Genomic DNA, 17,148 nt, shown 5'->3' with positions numbered 1-17,148 from the left:
GCTACTTCGATACCATAATGTTTGTACAATCCTCAGTGCAACAGTCTTGCCTTCTGCCATTAGTATGTCACAACCAGCAATGAGATGTGCAACTGTTTCCAATTCTATTTTACAAAACCTATATTTGTCTGTTTTGCTCACATGTTCAATGGACTTTGTAAACCAATGTGTACGTAACCCACAATCTTGCGCAGCCAATATTAACCTTTTATCTCTTGGTTTGAATTCGCCTCTCCTTAACCATTCCTGCATTCAGTCCTGATCAACATGAGTTTCTTCCAGAAGTTTTCTATACTTGCAGCTATATTTATGCATTTTCCACATTTCTTGCCTTCTCATCTGGTCCTTCACCTTATATTCTTGTCTTTATTTTGTTTTTTGGCACATTCATTTGCCACCTGATTTTTATCTACTTCTGGTTTGATTTCCATTCCTGCTTGACGCTGAAACGCTTCTGCTAGACTAAGCAGAGAAGTCATCTTAAAATCATTCTCCCCATGTTTCAAAATTTTCACTACTTTTGGATCTTGTGAGGTCAGCAGATGTGTGCAGTCTCACGACTGCAGATCTATACATGTAATCAATTTCAAGGAGACCCACCCCTCCTTCGGAATGGAGAATATATAATCCTGGTATGCAGTGATTTTTATAAATCATTTTGTGAGCATGAGACATCCATCTTGTTTTCCTGTCTAATTTATCCAACACATTTTGGAGCCAGTCAAGTCACTCCAAAACTGTAAGTTAGGACAGGAAGAGCAAATCGGTTTATAGCTTGAATTTTGTTCCTAGATGTCAACTCAGTTTTCATGATTAAAGTCTTCTAAAGTATTCCTTACTAAGTTTTATTCACATCTGTTCATGTTTTATTGTTGCTCCTTCATCATTTCCCACATACTTATACATTCCCTCTTGCTCAAGTTGTTTTATATCACATTCTTGTCCCAAACTGATGTTTTCTTGATGCTGCAGTTTTCCTGCTTTAAAGGATGCTTTTACACATTTATCAAGACCAAATGACATTCTGATATCATCTGAAAAAAGTTTTGACAACTTGCAGTTGTGCTTTCAGTCCCCCATCTGATGAGCTACACAGTTTTAAATCATCGACAAACAGAAAATGAGAAGTATTTACACTTTGTTGTTTTCTAGGAGCCAAATTATAGCCATGGCCTATGCTGTTAAGTGGACAGCTTAATGGGTTAAGGGCAAGAAAAATAGCAACAGTGACAAAGAGTCACCCTGGAATATCCCCCTTTGAATTTTTATCCCTTGTATAAAGAATTGTCTTTTATCATGGCTTAATTGCAAGGTGGTTTGCCACTGTTTCATGGTCGCTGTAATGTAGTCGATCAGTGTAGGGTGTATCTTATACATTTTTAAGCACTCTTTTTATCCATGAATGTGGGTTACTATCAACTGCTGTTTTGTAGTCAATCCATGCCATACTTAGATTAATCTCCTTTTTACAGTTCTCCACTATGACTTTATTTAATAAATGATTCTTTGTTCCAAATGATTTTCTTTTATTGCCCTTTTGTTATATTGCCATAATTGAGTTTTCTTCAAAATGAATATAAACTCTTTCGGCATCAATTCCAGTGTATAGTTTATACGTCATCAAAAGCCAAGTTATTGGTCTATAATTTTTTGGGTAGAATGCAGGTTCACTCTTATGTAGGAGCACTGTTTTTCCTGCTGTTAGCCAGGCTGGTGTCTGTTCAGGGTGCACATATAAATTGTTCTTACTCATGGCTAAATCATCATGCAAAGATGTTAATACTTTTAACCAGAAGTTAGATACTGCACCTGGGCCTGTGGTTTTCCAATTAGAGGCTTTACTTAACTTTGTTTCAATCTCTCTGCCTGTTACTTCATCCCATTTCATACCTTGTACCTTTAAACTTCTTATTCTTTCTTTTACGTCTATCCATTTAGCATCTTTGTTATGTTCCACAGGATCTTCATAAATACTTCTCCAAATATATATCTACTACTACTTTTTTTGGTGATCGTTAAATTCTTTTTACCTTGTTTCCCAATTCTCTATAAAACTTTTTTGGGTCATTAATAAATTGCTTATTTTTCCTTTATATTAATCCCCATATCTTCTATGTTTTTCTGCCTGTGCTGAGAGTTTTAGTTTACTTGCGATAGTGCATGATAGATCCTGATCTGTTCTAATACTGCGCATTGTTTTTATCACGTCTATCTTTCTAAGTATTTTTGTTGCTCTGTTGCCTCTTCTATACTCTTCTAACAGTGACACTTCTTGTCTTAACTGCTTTATAGTTTTCTCTGTTTGATACTTCCATGATGGTATTTGATTTCTCCCCTTCCTTTCCCTCACTACCCTCTGTTCTTGTGTTAAAACTTTATCAGTTATTAATTTAGCTGCACAGTAATATATCCTGTTTACTTCTGTTATATTGCATGGATCTCTATGAATAGTCCTAATTAGTGTTCATAGGTGTGTCCTAGGCTAATGGCCCTGGAGCCTTTACAAGCCTAGTCCAAAAAAACTGCCAGGCACCGTTCCACCCGACGTTAGTTCACAGTGTTCCTATCCAGTAGGGCAACTGGAATGATCCCTGGAGTGAACTTTCTGTTACCTATCCACTCGTCATGATTTCTCTTGAAGATGGCCAGCAGGGTGCTCTGCTTGACATGAATAGGAAGCTTATTCCAGAGTATGGCAGTCTTTGGGAGATGAACCTTTCCCTCCAGCATGTTCTGTTAACTGTGGTAATGAGGTTGTGATCTCAGGGGCGTGTGGCTCGGAGGGATTGGGATTTTTTTAGCTGTAGCATTTCAAGTAGGGGTGGGTCAGACATGGCTTTTTAAGTCAAGCAGAGATCACCTCTAAGTACAGAATAAGAGACTGAGAACAGCTGAAGTTTCTTGAGTCTGTTCAAGTAGGACATGTGTTTAATGCCTAGGATCCTTTTTGTATGGTACTTCTGTGGCCTCTCCAGCTGTTGTAGGTGTCTGGTCAGGTACATGACAAATGGGGTGTTATATTCAATGATTGGTCTAATGAGGGATGATGATCTCTTTCTTTCTGGATGTGAAACCTTTGGTTATAAGATGTGCCACATAGAAGTACTTTCTGACCAAAGTGACAATGTGGTGGTCAAAGGTGAGGTGGCTGTTGACCTGGGTGCCCATATCTCTTATGGTCCCTTCAGTGTTCAGTGGGCTCCCATCATGTGAAATTTGAGTTTTTTCCAAAGGGAATGATAACGCATTTTTAAGGCATTAAGATTCAGACCATGGTTCTGACACCAGTCATTGGTCTCAGAGAGGCCCTTTGGTAGGATGTCTGCACCACTTGGGGAGTTGATAATGACTCCTAGCTTGCAGTGATCTGCGAACTGGGTCAGCCAAAGTTCTTCTGTGTTGGTCTGGACTTTTGAGAAACAAACAGGAGAAGGCCCAGGACCGAGCCCTGTGGGATTCCACTCCTGACTGGTTGACACAGTCTGACTTGGAATCTGCAACTTTCTCTCTGTGGGTTCTGTCTGTGAGCCAATTTGCAACCCACCTAATGATGTAAGGATTGATGCCTAGTTTGGCAAGTTTATCAATGATACCCGAGTGGGGAATGGTATCAAAGGCCTTGGCCAAGTCGCGGTATGCTGTATGCACTGCCTTACCCTCATCCACAGCCTTGGTGACTGCCATGAAGAAGTCAACCAGGTTCAGCAGGCAGGATTTCCCCTTGACAAAGCCAAACTGTGTGGGGTCAAGAGTTTGGAGATTGCCTATGTCTTTGTTAAGCAGGTCCATGATGATGTGCTCCACAGCTTTGCATACCAGACTTGTCAGGCTAATGGGGCGATAGTTCCCAGGGTCTGTAGTTGCTCCCCCTTTATGGAGTGGGATGACTGTAGCAGTGTGCCATTGATTAGGGACATAGCCTGAGGTAAGGCTGTGATTGAACAGTGCACACAGATGTGGTGCCAGTTTATTTTGTAGCTCATGTATAATGCAGCCAGGGATATTATCAGGTCCCATTGATGCTGCATTCTTGGCTTTGGACAATGCCACTTTTACCTGTGCTGCAGAAACGGTGGGTTGCAGGTTTTCTTCTGGTATTGTGATAGGGCTCTTTGGGGGTGGGGGTTAAAGTCGGCAACGAATCTGTCGGCCAATATGTTGGCTATACCTGTTGTCTCAGTACAGGAAGTGCCATTTTGCAATAACTCAAAGCAAATCTGAGTACTGCCTTTGAGGTTTTTGATATAGCTATAGAAGGCTTTGTGGTTGTTTTTGGAGTCAGCTGCAATTCTGCCTTCATAGCTGGCTTTAGAGGATTTGATAAGGGATCTCAGCTTTTTGTTGAGACTGATAAGGAAGGATTTCCAGTCTTGTGACTTCATTTTTTTTCTGCAACAGTTCCTTCCTTCTGTTGTAGAGTTTATTGATGGCTGGGGACCACCATATTGGCTTCCTTTTTTTGGAGGAAAGCGTCTTAGTTCTATTTGAAACGGCAAGGTCCATGCATTTGTGTACTTGCTCGTATAGTGCATTGGTGTATGAGTCGGCAGTCATACAGCTATTTTCCATTGACATGGATGCCGAGAAGTTAGCCACCTCTGATTTTAGGAGCCCAAAGTTAGCTTTAGAGAAGTTTTTCAGAGTGGTCACCATAGCTTGGTGGGGGGGGGGCACAAGGTGAGATGGAGATTTCCATGGTGATCAGTTTGTGGTCAGATTTATCCTGGGAGGAAATGACTATAGGTGTGGAGCAATGGTCCAGGTTGAGGATGTTGCTTCCTCTAGTGGGGGTCAGAATGAGCTGTTCCAGGGCATTGGAACTGATAAATTCCAGAAAGTGTTGTGCCTGTACATTGGTACTTGAATAGTTTTCCCAGTTGATGGAAGGGTAGCTGAAGTCACCTAGTATGAGAGTACTGGGTTGGACCTCGACAGATTTCAGGGTGCTTAGGAACTTGAAGTGAGAGTCTAGGGACATGTTTGGGGTTCTGTAGCAGGCTATGACTTATATCACAGTCTTACCCAGTGTTAGTTGTACCTGAACTATCTCGGATGCATTATGCTGGGCTACTAGTCTAGAGGTGTGCATATCCTTTAAGAATATGGAGACACCACAGCCTTTGGAGCTTCCGAATGTACTCTGGGGCCGAAAGGTATGGAATGAGTTGTAGCCTGGGAGTGCAGGGGTGCATTCTGTCTTTTTAAACCAGGTCTCCACTACAGCACAGATGCTGACATTCTCCATTTTGAGGAGAGCTTAGAGTGAGCGCATCTTAAGATTTAGACTTTTAGCACTGAGGAGCATGACCCTCAGATTGCATTTGTTTGTAGCTGTTACGGTGGAATTTTGGTCTTTGGAACACTGCCTAAAAAAGGCACTATAGGGGTGGCAAGAGCCTTAGCCAGTACCCCGAATGTTCATTTGTTTTATTAAATTTCTGACTTTTTGGGTTTTACTGGCATTCTCCAGTCTATTTCTTCCATTGACCTCAATAACTGCATCAGAGTTTCCACAGTTTCCTTTTCTCTCCCTTGCTGTCCAGCTTAAAGTGAACATTTATACTGGTTTCCTGTGGAAAGCTCCAAAATATCTTCATATGGCACCTGACCACCTGCTTCCCATTCCACGGGTTTCCCCTTAATTTGGATGTAAATTGCTCTATCCTATTGTGGTACTTTCTAAATCAGATTTTTTACACTGAATCCTTCACTTCGGAGGTACTATATAACCTCAGTTTCTAGTTCTTTAATGTCTCCATCCACTACTAATCTCCTTTTCTACTTTTACTCTTTGTCTTCTTATTTTTGTATTGTAAAGTTTTCCATGTCCGGATTCCTTTGCTGTATTTCTCTTCATATATCTTTGGTGCTGCTCTTTTTGCACTGATTAGTTTTGTTAGTGCTGTTTGAGACAACTGATGTCTCAAGAGAACTTTTGATTTTGTTTGAAACTTGTCTGCTTGAAATTTGAGATGAAGTTACATTTTGTTTACTATCATTATCATTATTTCATATTACTACTTCATAAGTGTCTCCTCTAGACAAATGTATTTAGTATATACTTTAATTACTTGTCCAGCTACTGTTTTTAACATGTCCATGCTTGAATTTCATCTATTCTGGAAAGTGATTTGTGCTAAGTACTTTTGAGTCTTCACAAGCTGGGATCTTCTATTAAGGAACAACTTTAAACACAGTACCTAAATGGAACAAGACTGGATAAAGTGCCCTTCTGCATGCAGAACTGGTCACAGTCTAGAGAAATGAAAACACATTGTTCTATTAAGTTGTGTAATAACCCAGGGCAGCCTCCTTTCTTCAAAGGACATGAAGTGACCACCCAGGATTTTGAGTTTTTCTCTGCATCCGGACAAGGAGCCATAGCACTACAAAATCATGAATCTGGACTATTCGAGTACTGGAAAATCAAGGAATTTTCATGGAACTTAGCAATTTGGGTCAGAACACTCAACAAAACATTTATTTCTTCTTATATTTACTACTTATAATGCTGTCACTTTGCTTTACTGAGCATTCTGTACCTAGAATTTGTTTTAATTTTTCACTCACACTAACACACACACATATATTTATATACATAAAGACTGACATATACATTATATATATACATGCACACATCTTCATATATATGCACTAAATTGTGATAATGACAACAAATTACACTTGAATATCATAAGTGTAATTTATAGATTTTTATCTCATGAAAATGGAAATTCGTTTTTGTCATTTTGCCTCTTAACCCATCATCCATCAAGCCTCCCCAGTGGCACACCAGTCGTGCTTCACTGACACTGGGGACTCAAGACTCCAGATCTGACAGGAGGGGTTAGGTCTTGTATGGGTAACTGATGACTTCCACACAGGCATCAGAGGTAGTTTTGTTCCCTCATGGGCATCCTGGCCATGAGGGCATTACTGTGTTTATTTAACCTAACCCCACACCCTGATACTGACTTGCTCACCCATGTCACAGATGACTGCCTATGCTCCTACCATTCCTACACGAGTGGTCCCTCGCATGTGTAGACAACAGCTACCATCACTGGCTTGGGCAACCACACAGCAAGCCCTACCAAATGACCACTACTTGGTGATGAGAGACTCAACCACACTATTGTGGAGCAGCAGATCCAGTCAGTTGGGTCCATAAACCCCCACCTCAGGATAAGCACCTCTCCCGGTCTTCCTATCAGTCGCCTGGCCCACTAATCAAACCCATGTTGCCTATGTTGTAGTCAAGGTTTTATTCATCTATGCTGCCACAAGCTGTGAATTTCAATGTTTTTAACATATGCAAATTTGCAGCCCTGCTTACAGTTAAGTCAGCAGATGCAACATGAACTGTACATTTTATTTCACTCCAGCACCTACGCCTGCTAACCTATATATCCAATAAACAAAGAAAGCTGAACTGGCAGGTTAATATAGAAACTAATGAAAACTATCTATCTGATGCCCCTTTCCAAAGAATTTTATACTTTTAAATCCAAGACAAGATTTAAGAACCTTTGGATGACTTCGGCAGGGAGGGTTAAAATGAGGGACAAAAGCTCAACTGTATTAGATAACTGCAATATGAACATCCATCCATCTTCCGATAAACTGCTTTATCCCTTCACAGACAATGGAGATACCACAGCCTATCTCATGAACCAATGGGCACAAGGCTTTGAAAACTCATTTTGGACAGGGAGCTGACCTGTTGCAGAATGCACGCGTATACACACACACACACACACACACACACACACACACACACACACACACACACACACACACACACACACACACACACAGCATAATTCTGTTAATAACTAAACTGCTACACTAAAGAATACATTCACTCATCAATTATCTTTTATAGAAATGTTATATTTAGGAAGTATTATATAACTGTTGTTCCAAATTAGGTCCTAATTTAAAACCAGAACCTGATGAAAAGTCTATATACATAAAAAAAAATGTTTTGTTTTAGAAATCATAAGTTTTGCTTAAATAGGCTATTCCTATTTAGCCAAACCATCACTTAAACACAGTAGTTGATTAAAAAATACTGTCTCTACCATACTTTTAGTGAGCATCAGTTCTAATTTTAATACTGTTAGCACTGGAGACATTTTCAGAATAAGCATATTTTAATACATTACTCCACATCAGTGAATAAAACTATTACTAAGACACTTTCAACAAGAAAAAAGTTTGCACATTTTCAAAACAACTATTTTTTTAAATTCATTAGATGTCTCACCTATGAGCTACAAACCAGTGTAAATTATGAGAAAAACTGGATGAACTACTAAGACTTAGTTTACAGTCTGCTTTACTTTGCTCCACACTAATGTAAGAATCAGAACAGTGCTAACCATTTCTGAAACAGTTTAGTAGTCTGCATGTGCACTTTACATATCATATGCATTCTCATAATCTTATTGTTTACTGCATAAAAGAATGCTCACATTCAGGCTGCAATAGTTAACTCTTGCAGCATCGGAATAATACAGTCCTTGGTGTGAAATCCATGGAAGAAGAATGCTTACCCCACATTTCTAACTCTAAAGCTCTCAACATAAATTAATAAAATTCCAAAATATAGTGTAATGTACACAATAAAATATTTGCAGCTGCTAAGGTGTTCAGGAGTTATAGAGCTTAAATCCATATCACTAGCAGCAAACAATGTTAGGGGCAGGGGTTAAGGGTCTTGAATCTCACAACGCTGCCACCATTTAAATAAGAAGGGAAATGCTTAGCTTTAAGTAGCTATGACATATGAAAACTACTGCTTTGCATTACAAAAAACACTTGATACTCCCAGTTAAGCTTTACATTTCACCACTATATAACCATTGGCTCTCCAGAATTTTACTCATCTCAGTCTGAGCCCAGTGTCATTCCTGTGCAATCTTATAGGACCATAGGAAGTTACTAGGCTATTGGCTCTAAGGTTCTTACAAGTTTAGCCAAGAATTTAGACCATGTTCTGACAAGTCGGGACCCAATGCCCCTGACCAGCAGGGACACAGATGGAATCCCAGGGGTGTATTTTCTGTTCATCATCCAATTATCCAGGTTGTGCTTAAAAAAGGTTAATGAGCTACTCTGCTTGATGTGGAGAGGGAGTCTATTCCACAGAAGGGGGAGTCTCTGGGACACACCAGGCTGAGGTTGCTCATGCAGGTTACTTGAGTGGAGCTTGACTTTCAGATATGCAGCTGTCAACATCAAGGTGAGTTCTGAGATTACTTTGTATGTCAGACAGAGGTCTCCTCTGAGGAGTCTGAGACTGAGTAGAGGGACAGGACTTTTAGCAATCTGTGTAGTGTAGATTCATAGATTTCATAGGTTAGTACTAGGCTAACTGCCGTTGTGAGCCATTTTAAGCCTAGCCAATTATCCCACATCATTATCAAACCCTGCACCTTGTGTCTGTAAGGTAAACACCTTAACAATTATGCTAATGGCCAGAGGCCCTGGATTCTTCTGGTGAGAAACCACTGTGGTCTCTCATAGGTTCATAGGTAGGTACTAGGCTATCGGCCCTAGGGCCTATACAAGCCCAGTCAAAAAGGTACCCTGGCTTTTGCCACCCAAGAAAATTATTTTCCTGTGACAGTGTCGAGCAGAGCCACAGAAGTGATCCCTGGGGTGAATTTCCTATTTCCCATCCAATCATCAAGATTCTTCTTGAAGAGTGCTAATGAAGAGCTTTGTTTGATATACATAGGTAGTTTATTCCAGAGTAAGGGAAGTCTCTGGGACAGGAATCTATCCCTCCGGCATGTTCTGTTTATTATGGTGACAAGGTTTAGGTCCCTAGAGCGTGTAGCTCGGAGGGATTGGGATTTCTTTAAGTGAAGCATGTCCAACAGCTCTGGGTTTGACATAGCTTTGTATGTTAGGCAGAGATCACCTCTGAGAAGGCGATATGTGATGGAGTAAAGCTGGAGTTTTTTGAGATGGTCTGGGTAGGGCATCTGTTTGAGGCTGGTAATCCTCTTTGTGAGGTATTTCTGTGGCCTTTCCAGTTATTGTAGATGTCTTGTGAGGTACATACCAAAAGGGGTGTTGTACTCTATAATGGGTCTAATGAGTGATGAGTAGAGGGGAACAATGACCTCTTTTTTTCTGGATGAGAAACCTTTTGTGATGAGGTGTGCCATGTAGAAAGATTTCCTGACTACTGTGGCGATGTGATTATCAAAGGAGAGACTACTGTCCACCTGTGTCCCAAGGTCTCTTATCATACTTTCGGTGTTAAGTATACTACCGCCTATGTTGTAGTCCATGGGTACAGAGTTTTTACCAAAGGGGATGACAATGCACTTTTTAGCATTGAGCTTGAGGCCATTGCTTTGACACCAGACATCTATCTTAGTGAGGCTCTTTTGTAGGATGTCCACATCGTTAGGAGTTTTGATTATGGCTCCTAGTTTGCATTCATCTGCGAACTTTGTTAGGCAAAGACCTTCTGTGTTAGCCTGTACGTCAGAGAAGTAGATACCAAACAGGAGAGGACCCAGGACTGAACCTTGTGGTACTCCACTTGTCACTGGTCTGAAGTCGGATTTGGAGTCTGCTACTTTCACATTGTGGGTTCTGTCAGTGAGCCAGTTGGCAACCCATCTTGTGACAGGGATTTATACCTAGTTTAGTGAGTTTATCTATAATTCCAGAGTGGGGGGTGGTGTTGAAAGCCTTGGCAAGATGTAGATAGGCTGTGTAAACCACCTTACCCTCGTCTACGGCTTTGGTGACTGCTTCAAAGAAGTCTATCATGTTTAGGAGACATGATCTGTCTTTTACAAACCTGAACTGGGTGGGGTTCAGAATCTTTGTTTATACGTTCCATGGCCTTGCAGACCAGGCTCGTCAGGCTAATGGGGTGGCAGTTCCCGGGGTCCGTGGTGACTCCCCCTTTGTGGAGTGGGATAACCATCACAGTGCGCCATTTAGTGGGCACAAAGCCTGAGGTGAGGCTATGATTGAACATGGTACTTAGGTGGGGTGCCAGTTCATTCTGTAGTTCATGTAGAATGCAGCCTGGGATGTTGTCTGGTCCCATAGATGCTGTTTTCTTGACTTTGGAGAGTGTGGTTTTTACCTGTGCAGCCGTGATTACTGCATGTAATTTGCAAAGTACATGCCAAAAGAGACACTGTACACAATAATGGGTCTTATAAGGGAAGAACACAGGGAGGTTATGACCTCCTTGTCCCTGGATGAGATACCCTTCCTAATTAGGTAGGCCATGAGAAAGCATTCCATACAACAGAGGCAATACAGTGGTCAAAATTCAGTTTGCTATCAACAAGGGTGCCCAAGTCTCTCATGACTGATTGTGTGTTTAGGACCTTGTTATTAATGTGACAATTTTTGGGGACGTCACTCTCCCCAAAGGGGATGATGATGATGCATTTTTTGGCATTCAGTTTAAGGCCGTGTTTCTGGCACCAGTCATTCATTTCGGTGAGACCCTCTTGGAGGATGTCCACATCACTAGGGAAATTGATGACAGTACCCAGTATGCAGTCATCTGCAAACTTGGTCAACCACAGCCCACTGGTTTTGGCTTGCACCTCAGAAAAGTACATTTCAAACAATAGAGGCCCCAAGACCAGTCCCTGGGGTACATCGCTCTTTATGGGTCTACTGCTTGAGGTGGCTTCACCTATTTTGACTAGGTGGGTTCTATCAGTGAGCCAGTTTGCTACCCTAGTAGTAACATACGGACTGATGCCTACTTCAGAGAGTTTATCTATTACACCCAAGTGGGGAATAGTTTCGAAGGCTTTGGCCAGGTAAAGGTAGGTGGTGTGCACAGTCTTCCCCTCATCCATGGCTTTAGTGACTATCTCAAAGAAGTCAACCAAATTTAACAGGCATGGCCTCCCCTTGATGAGACCAAACTATGTGGGATTGAGTGTTTGGAGGTTGCCAATGTCCTTGTCAATGAGGTCTATGATCATCTGTTCCATGGCCTTGCAGATCAGATGAGTTAGGCCGATGGGTCTATGTTTTCCTGGATCAGTGGATGGTCTGTCTTTGTGCAAAGGGATGACAGTGGCTGTCCTTGACTCAGCTGGGATGAAGCTGGTACAATGGCTTTGGTTGAATATGGTGCCTAATGGTGCTGAAAGTTCCTGCCTGAGTTCATGTAGGATGCAGCCTGGGATGTTATCGGGTCCCACGGAGGCTGTACTTTTTGCCTTTGAGATAGCAGTAAAGACTTGTTCCCAAGGGATGGGAGGGTGGCCTAATGGTTAAGGTGTTTGCCTTACAAACACAAGGTGCAGGGTTTGAGTCTCATAAGGGATAATTGGCTAGGCTTAAAATGACTCGCAAGGGCAGTTAGCCTAGTACTAATCTGTGAACCTGTGAGATAAGGGGAGGGGGGCAGGTACTGGGGATGTCCTACTTTACTGATGGGGAGGACAAAGGGGTGACATTTTCACTGAACCTGTCTGTCAGAAAGGTTGGCTATATCTACGGCATTTGTGTATGTGGTGTCCTTGACCACCATTTCTGAGTATAGCTGAGTGCTTCCTTTGAGACTGCATATATATGCGAAGAAGGCCTTATGACTATCTTTAGTAAATGTGGTCAGTCTGGACTCAAAATTTGCCTTGGAGGGTTTTACTAGTGCTGTTATTTGCTTGCTCAGGCAAAGGAGAGATTGCTTCCAATTAGGCACCTGCTCCTTCTTGGTCCTGGACAGCAATTTTTTTTCCTTTTACTATTGAGTTTATTTATTGCAGATGTCCACCAGACAGGTTTACTCTTCCTTCAGGAAGATGATTTTGTCCTGTCGGGTATTCCTGATTCCATGCAACAATGTAAATGCTCATATAGTACTTTGGTGTAGATTTGGACATTTGTGCCAGTTCCTACAGAGGGGGAGGGGGCTGTGAAGTTGTAATCAGCTTTGGAGAAGTTGTTTTGTCTGACCTTAGCCGGGGGGGGGGGGGGGGTCAGCAGAGATGGTGACTTACAGCATTAAGGTCGGGTCTTAACGGGGAGGATGACACTGTAGGGATGCTGCAGTGGTTACTCATGTTGGATAATTTAACCCATTCACTCCATTGAAGCTCATGAAGTTTGCACTGTAACTTCCAATGGGCGGAGCCTAAGCCTCTTGACAGAATCAAATTATGTCTTCACATTTCAAACAAATGGTCATATCTCTGGAACCACAGGGCTTATGAAAGAAGTATAAATGCCACCCTCTTCAGCACAAACTATTTTTATAATGGTAGCATTCTTTAGGTTCTAGGTCTTAAACCGAATTTTATAAATAACAGTAAACACAGTAACTATTACATTTGTAATATTTGTAAACAATTATAATATCTCAGCAACCACTCACATTATGCACATGTCAGCAGCATTTTATTCATTTAGATGAGACCTTTCATATGAGGCTAAGGACTTCTGTCTGTGTTATTTGGTTGTCGAGATATTTAGAAAAATATGAAAATTATATTTACATTAATTAATACCATAAAAATAACAGTTAATAACTATTTCCCTGCATTAGACAGAGGTCAAATATTAATGCAGTTGAGTTTGCCATTGTGTTAGCTTTAAGATGAAATCTGTTAAAATCTTGTACATAAGCACGGTTTTGGAATTACTGATGCAAATATGAACAAGCAATACTTGATGCCTAGAGGTGTCAGTAGGAGTTAACTGCAGATGCACCTGGAGGCATCACTCGGATGTAATGAATTAATACTAACTCCAAAATATTATCACCTCTCATGGGGATGTCGACCAGCTGGTCCACGGCATCAGCATTGAAAATATCAAGGAATCTCTGGGCATTTGTGTTTGGGCATGAGTAGTTCTTCCAATCTATGGCTGGACAGTTAAAGTCACCCAGGATCAGAGTGAAGGGTTGAATCTTGATAGATTCAAAGATGTCCAGATAGGTGGAATGGACACCTTGAGTCAAAGTTGGGGGCCTGTAGCTAGCTATGATTTGAATAGGGGTCTTGTCAACGGTTAACTGTAATTGGAGTGTCTCCTGTGAGTCATACTGGTTGACCAGCCTGGAGGTATGTATATCTTTAATATATATATTGAAACCCCACCTCCTTTTGCTTTGCTGCTCATGGTTGGAGGTCTAAATGTATGATAGTATGAGTAACCTGGTATGTCTGAGGTGCTGTCTGCACTTTTGAACCAGTTTTTTTGACTGCACAAATGTCAGCATCTTCCAGGGTTAAGAATGCTTGCAATGAGTGCAGTTTCATGTTTAGACTACTAGCGTTTAGTAGCATGACCTTTAATTTGCGTTTTGATGAAATTTTCATGTTGGTAGTTTTGAACTCATAGCATTGGCTAAAAAAGGCACTATGGGGAGGCAAGAGCCTTTGCCAGAAGCCTGAAGCCCGATGGAGACAGATGCAGGCTATCTCTGGCAAAGCATCGTGGTCTGTCGATCATGTCTTTCCAAGCTGTCAGGTACTGGATCCCCTTGGAAAGACACCAGAAACTAAGCCAATTGTTAAAGTCAATAATTTTCTGTTTGTTTTGAGGTAACATTCTGTGTGATGTTAGACTGCTGCTTAAGGCTAGGGACATACCTGCCTGGGACACATTTTCAACTAGCTTGATCATGTCTCTCTTCATTGGTCCAGGGAGGTATGTCTCAAGTCATTCACACTAACATGGACTATGACAGAGTCATAACAGTACCCGTTGTTGAGAGACTTGAGTGCATGTGTGGACTCTGGCACCTGAAAAACAACTAACCATGACTTTCTCTTTATCCAGCCTGGTGAGAGGCATATTTGTGAGTCTCACAAAGGAGTTTCCTATAACTAATATGTTGGGTTTATGGTTAGGCCTTAGTGGCTGTGAGACACAGGTGTGTGGACTATGTGTGGTATGTGGTGTGGTGGGCTGTGGAGTTCGCATGTGTTTTTGCCTCGGAGGTCTCTTTTGTTTGGGTATGTTTTTGTTGATGACCTCTGCATACGTGTGTGTTGTGTAGGTGTGGGTGGTGTTTGTGTTGACAACCTTCTCAGTGCCAGATATACTGGCTTGTGAGGGAGAGAGCACAGACTCTAAGTTCTTAATGTAATTGCATCTCTCAAAAATTGTGTTCCTAGATGATAGTAGTAGAGGGTTGTCTGTGCACATCAGGAGGTTGATACACTGTCTCAGGATGCCCATATCAACCAGGCTGGCAGGAGAAACCATAGGAAATTGTTCATCCATATTTGTCAGAATCTGAAGGAGACAGCCAGAGAGAGCTAAGGGGGTGGAAGGTCTAAGATGTGTACTATTAGGTGATCACACAAGTGTTACTAAGGAAAAATGTGTAGATAGAATACCTCGCAGTGGGTTAAAAACAGTGCAGTTGCGGTGCATGATGTGCAAAAAAGCCTAAACCAGCTCAAATACAGGGTTTAAATACCACAAAAAAATAGAAGGTTCCAGTAACAATGAAATCTAGCTAATCTGCTAGCCTCTGTTTTCTTTACCAATTAGATTGTGCCAGATAAGGTCCAGGCAGCACTGCTACTCTCATTAGCAGAGAAGACAGGCCCCTACCAACACACGATGACTGCCAGAAACACAAAAGGCAAACACAATATGGCTGCAAGAAACACAGAAGGCAAAAACAAACTGCTCTGGATGCAGAAAACCTGCATCGACTATCCTACTCAATTTATGGGTTAAGAACACAGTAAAACTCACAGAAAAGCACAGATTAACCACTTACAGACAAAAACAGAACTCACAGTATTAAAAAATACAGTTAAACAGTAACGAAATGCAGTTAAACAGTAATGAGTTGCAGTAAATAGCAATGAAATACAGTTAAACAGTAACAAAATGGAGTTAATCTGTAAACTGCTTTGAAACCATGCAAATGTGATAAATTAGCTACAAGGCACAGATAAAAATGATAGGCAAGTGTAAATGCAAGAAAATAAGTCAAAATAAATGAAAAACACTTAGATTGGTCTTACAGCCTTGGGAATTTTGTAAAACGTCCCAGAGATGATGCACATCAGCAGACCTTGGTTCAAACAAACACTAACAATGTAGAAAAATGTTACTACAATAACTGAGACTAAACTAAACTAAACTATTTAAATATATGCATACATATGTGAATAGATATAAATACATACATACATAAATATGCACGTGCGTGTACACGCGCACACACACACACACACACACACACACACACACACACACACAAAACCGCCCATTAAGGGCTACTGATATTTCTCCACTGAGAGTAACCTTTACCCGTGTCCAAGAGGTACCTGTATCTCTCCATTCACAGTATTCCTTTTCCTGTGTCCATAGTATGTGCTGCAATCAAATACTCTAATCTACTATTGAGATTTCAGTTACTGAACACTCTCCCAATGAGGCAACAAATACATGCAATTACACTGTTTACAGTCAAAAGTCCCTCATTAAAAAGACTAGATGCTAACCATCATATCAAAGTTGTGTGGCTACCTTTAGTAAACTAAATGAACAAGACACCTGCCAAAAGCTTTTATAATTGAATAAATAAAATACTTAAGAAAAAGACCAAATCATAAACAACAACAAAACAATCAAAATAAATAAATAAGCCAGTAAAATAATTACAAAGTGACAAAAAAGAAAAAGTCTTAAATGGATATATGATGACAGAATAACGTTGTCAATTAAATACAATGTTTCTACCACTTTCTGCAGAAAAGTGTTGCCCACCTCCTGACTCACTATTGAAATCTTGAGACGCACATTCTCATAAGACTGAAAAAATAATCAAAAGAGCAGCAAATATCAAACATCCATCTTCTCCTTTAAACTTATTTTTTTTTTTGCAGGGAGTACAATAAATGGTGGAATGATGTCCTAAACCTGTAATAGGCAGGAAAGATATTGTCTACAAGCACATAGGTTCATAGGTACTTACTAGGCTATTGATCTGTGATGATCATTAGCAGCCTAACCATGCATTCCCTGAGTAGTTTAGTATCAAGGCCCTTTATTCTTTGGAAATTTTGTATAACCCTGAGTAAGATAATATTTTAATAATGTGCAAGAACACTTTGTAAAAGTATGAATAACCATAACCCTGAAGCAGGTATTTACATGTTCCCTGTC

General features: G+C 40.8%; 1 protein-coding gene across 3 annotated transcripts in view; it reads right to left on the bottom strand.

Annotated features, from left to right (window-relative positions):
* Window positions 1-17,148, bottom strand: part of PRRG4 (proline rich and Gla domain 4) — a 450,979-nt gene that overhangs the window by 167,090 nt on the left and 266,741 nt on the right. The gene's annotated exons all lie outside the window — the stretch shown is intronic.

The sequence above is a fragment of the Protopterus annectens genome, chromosome 17.part0, assembly GCF_019279795.1.
Source record: "Protopterus annectens isolate FY-2018-M chromosome 17.part0, PAN1.0, whole genome shotgun sequence".
Taxonomy (NCBI): Eukaryota; Metazoa; Chordata; order Ceratodontiformes; family Protopteridae; genus Protopterus; species Protopterus annectens.
Note: the sequence above shows the minus strand (reverse complement) of the source record. Positions and strands in the feature narration are given on the sequence as shown.